We start from the raw sequence: 5,129 nt of genomic DNA on the forward strand, positions 1-5,129 counted from the left end.
ACAGAATCAGATTTGCATTTTCTAGGAGAGCTGGGATGGATTTGAATTTGGGATGTAGAGAGTGAAAAAGGTTGATGAGAAGCCTGTTGCCAGCCTCCCCTGAGACAGCAGCCAGTCATGCATGCGAATGGAAAGAAGGGCCTGACAAATCCTTTGGGAATGGAAGAGCCATTGGTTTTCAGGACTGGTTGGGTGGGAGAGACTTGGGTGACCTCAGGTTTCTGGCTTGGGAAACTGGGCAGATGATGGATGCGGAAGAAACAGCTTTGGAGGAAAGGAGAATGATGATGAGCATAACTATTGAGCACTCAGTGTTTCAGGCACTAAATACTTCATATATCACCTCATTTAATCCTCACAATAACTTACAAAGGAGGTACTACTGTTGCCTCCATTTTAAGGAGAAACTGAGTCAAGAGTTTAAGTAACTAAGGGGTGATGTTGGAGTGATGAGCATCCTTGCACCTTGCAGGCAGTGAGGTTTCCCAGGCTCTTGCATGGAGAAGCTATCCCCACTACCACTAGCTCCTCCTCCCTCCCCAGCCCTCAGCATCTGGCACCCCCACAGAAGTTCAGTCATTAGTCACTGGGTCTCCCTTCCTCACCCCATCCCACCTCAGCCCTGAGACTCTACCCTGGGAAACCCGGACAGGACCATACCACACAAGCCTTGTGACAGGAGGGCACCAAGCTCTGGAATCCTGGCACTGAGACCCACCTATCCATGAACAATATAAAGCAGAACTGAGTCTGCAGGGACAATCAGAAAAACCAAGAAAACAAATGACCCTTTTTTTTTTAAGGTTTTAAGAAAGAAAGTAACATCTCAGTGACATCAGAGATAATCTTGAAAGGTCAGTACCCAACCTTGTACTTATTTCCTGTGGGGAGAAGGGCAATTAGGCATCTCCCATGGAGGAAGCTCCTCCAGCTGTTTCCCTTTCGCCAGCCTTGACTCAGGACACCCAGTCCAACTTCAGTAGCCACAGCAGGAGACAGACAGGGACAGCCACGCCATGTTTGCCCCACCTAGCTCCCCGTTCCAGCATTTAGGGGTAACAGGGACACTGCTGTTGTTTCCAATTTGCCTCTTACCAACCTTGTAGTCAGAGGCCAGAGGGAAGGGGCTGGTAGGGAACCAAGTGAGAGCCAGTGGACTTTCTCCTGGGAGAGTTGTTAGACCTAGCTTCAGCTATCTCCCTCGAACCACCTAAAAGGAACCACCTACAGTTACACAACCAGCAACTGGCCCAGGCCCTATAGGCAGGATGTTACTTCTGAGGCTGTTTTAGGCAGAGGTTAGAATGCCCACTTGCTTCCCACCACCTTCACCACTTTAACTACAGGAAAGAGACCCACTGTGACCCTAGAGCTTTCCAGAGTGCAGACCTGTTCCTATCATCTGTGGGTAGAGCAGTGAGAAGCCTGTGGCTTGATCAGGAGTGCAAGCCCCGCCTGTCTATGTTTGAGGTTCCAGGCTCCAGTAGAGCCTCCACTGCTTTTGTAGTCTCTGGAAGCATAGGGGTCCCCACCAGGCCTCTTGGGAACTGCCCCTTCCACCTCAGTTACCCCTCCTTGCTGGGTTCTATTTGCATCCCTGTGTCTCTGGCCTTGGAAGGGGTTCTATCTGTTATACACAAACTTTTCTTTGGCCTCAGAGCCAGAAGTGCTTGAGGACCATCTACTCTGCATCTTTCAGGGACAGCCAGAGCCCGACACATGAAGGCATCAACTGCATGCAGGAGGTGAAGGTGGCATTGTTTTTTCATTTTTTAATTTTAATGTTATTTATTTATTTTTTTGGATGCAGTCTTGCTCTGTCACCCAGGCTGGAGTGCAATGGTGCGATCTCGGCTCACTGCAAACTCTGCCTCCCATTCAGCAATTCTCCTGCCTCAGCTTCCTGAGTAGCTGGGATTACAGTCACGCACCACCACACCCGGTTAATTTTTGTATTTTTTAGTAGAGACTGGGTTTCATCATTTTAGTCAGGCTGGTCTCGAACTCCTGACCTCAGGTGATCCACCCACCTCGGCCTCCCCAAGTGCTGAGATTACAGGCATGAGCCACCACGCCCAGCCGGTAACATAGTTTTAACACTGGGTCACAACCCTGTGGTGGTTTGTGAATTCAGCTTAGAATGTCAATGACTGGCACCTTTAAGCCATCAAATAGAATACAATATGTACGATAGAAAATATGAGTGTGTACACATAGCCAGGGTAAGTATCGTCCATGAAATTTTTGTGTCATTTATCTCACAACATAAAATGTGTTTCTTGCTGTAGGTGACTGAACAAATCCCTGGACAAAAGAACACTGGTTAAGATATAAAGTCAAGGCTGGGTATGGTGGCACATACCAGTAATCCTAGCACTTTGGGAGGCCAAGGCAGGTGGATCACCTGAGGTCAGGAGTTCGAGACCAGCCTGGCCAACATGGCAAAACCCTATCTCTACTAAAAGTACAAAAATTAGCTGGGCATTTTGGCAGATACCTATATTCCCAGCTACTCGGGAGGCAGAGGCAGGAGAATCGCTTGAACCCAGGGGACAGAGGTTAACAGTGAGCCAAGATCCTGCCACTTCATTCCAGCCTGGGCAACAGAATGAGAGTCCATCTAAAAAATAAATAAAAATTAAAAAAAAAAAAGTCAAGATCCATACAGAAAACATGTACAGGTCACCTGTTCTGTGTTAGGCACTCTGCTAGGCACAAGGAACCCAGTAAAGAATGAGACATCTCCTAATCTCAGGCCACCTTCTGGTTGGGAAGCCAGTAAGCACACAGTTGCAAGATAGGGTGCCAAATGGTCTGAGAGAGTATGTACAAGGCTATAAAACCCTGACATGAGAGTAGGTATCTGGGAGGACTTCCAGGAAAGGTGATGCAGTGGAGTTCTCCTCCATCCTATAGAGAAGAAAGGGACTATGTTAAAGCGTCAAGGGTTCTCGTCTTAAAGTCCAAAGACATCCTGTCTCCTTGTCTTAACACGCTGTGAGACCTCGGGCTAGTCAATTAACCTTCCCAGATCCTGATTCCTCATTTACCAAACAGGCATCTATAAAAATGGGCATAATATCTGCTCTATCAACCTGAAAGAAGTTTGAAATCAAATGAGATAGATAATATATGTGAAAGTACTTTGTAAATTACAAAAGGGGAGGTATTGTCTCTATGGTTGAGGACATGGAAGCATAACAAAGTGAAGTGTCCTACTCGGCAGTGCTAAGCGTAGCAGGCCCCCTCAATCCTCAGTCCTCATCGCCTGCCTGCATTCCTCCCACTGCAACTAATCTACCTTAAAAGAGGGCAGGGGCAAGGTCTAAAAAGGACCCCTAGCAACCTGACTATTGAAGATTTTCCTTAAAGATCCTATTGTTTTAATGATGGGAGGTGGGTATGTCAGAACTCCTCCATTTCCCTTTCTGTTAATGAATTAAGATCTACCCAAATTCAGTGTTTAAAGTTACATAAGCATCATTCAGATCTGTAGCAGCCACTTTCATTTTGGAAAAACAGCATTTCCATTAAAATGGTGTTATATAAAAAGGTTTTGTATATGTGCGTAGGAACAGCAGAAACAGGCACACATGAGCACTGTATGGCACACAGGCATATGCAGATCATGACCTCACCTGTCCTCATGAGGAAGGGACCATGGGGAGCAGGTGTCTCATAGTACCTGGCAAGTTTAGCTGTGACCTAGTTGTCCTCTAATCAGCAATAAGACCCAATGCATGTTGGGCAATGGGAACTGCAGCAGGAAGGAAGCCCCTTCCTTAACAGGATGTGAACCATTGAATCACAGACTATTAGGGTTGGCTTTAGCTCAGAAGGCACCCAGTGCAATCTCTACACCACTCTTACCGGCCTTGACCTGAACAGCTACCACTGTCCCGAGGCAGCCCGTGTCACCTGTAGATAGATGTGGATCACTGGAAAAGACCTGATACTGAGCTGAAACCAGCCTTTCTGGAGCTACAACCACTGGGGAACAAAAGTACCTACAGCCTTGAACAGAGAGACTCCAGAGTTGAAAGTCCAGGAGCCTTAGCCAGGGGAGCGTGTCCTGAGGCCTAAAGAGCAAGAGGGGAGGGCAGCTAGAGTCCACAAAGCTGAGCTCTTCCTTGAGTGACCTCTATCCATCTAAAGAAAGATGGGACAATGAGGGCAGAGAGAGGGAGAAAAGGCGGGGCAGCCTAAAGAGAAATAAGTCTGTGGCTGCTAGGAAAGCCCAGCACCTCAGGTCTCATTTTCAGCGTGGGAGGGACACAGTCCCCAGGTCAGTACCAGTTCTTACTCTCTGGGATCCTAAGTCTGCCCACACGCACAAACCCCTTTCGGGATTCGAATGCTGTACTTTTTTTTTGAGACGGAGTCTCGCTCTGTCGCCAAGGGCGGAGTGGAGTGCAGTGGTGGCGAGATCTTGGCTCACTGCAACCTCCACCTACCGAGTTCAAGCGATTCTCCTGCCTCAGCCTCCCGAGTAGCTGGGACTATAGGTGCTCGCCACCACGCGGAGCTCATTTTTTTGTATCTTCAGTAAAGACGGAGTTTCACCATCTTGGCCAGGATGGTCTTGACCTCCTGACCTCGTGATCCACCGACTCGGCCTCCCAAAGTGCTGGGATTACAGGCTTGAGCCACCGCGCCCACCCTCGAAGGTTATACTTTTATGTAACTTGGTAGGTCCTTGATTCGAGGGCTAAGCAGTGAGTAAGGTAACTTCCGATGATCCGCCCCATACCCGGCTGGAGTTGCGTTAGGCTTGGCGGATGGCCCTGGTCACCCCCGAAGGGCGGAACCTTTCCGCCTTCCCAAAGTATAGTCACCAAAACCAGAACACCCCACCACAGATCACAGAAAACGTGAGCTTTGGAGTGAGTGGCCTTTTAAACAGTTGGGAAGGGGGTGTGGCCGAGGAGACTGGGAGGCCGCAGTCTGGCGAGGGGGGGAGTGGCCCGGGGGCGTGGCCGTGGGGCCTGGAATGTTGTTAGGTCCTCTCACCGCATAGTAAGGAGGGGCCACGCCCCTTTCCTCCAAGAGAGCCAATTGGAGCACCGGAGCAGTTTCAAGTCTCCCCCGCCAGCCTGCCCGCCCGCCACCCCACCCCCCTTAGTGATTCG

Source organism: Sapajus apella, unplaced genomic scaffold, assembly GCF_009761245.1.
Source record: "Sapajus apella isolate SASKATOON/1434 unplaced genomic scaffold, GSC_monkey_1.0 scaffold2, whole genome shotgun sequence".
Classification (NCBI taxonomy): Eukaryota; Metazoa; Chordata; class Mammalia; order Primates; family Cebidae; genus Sapajus; species Sapajus apella.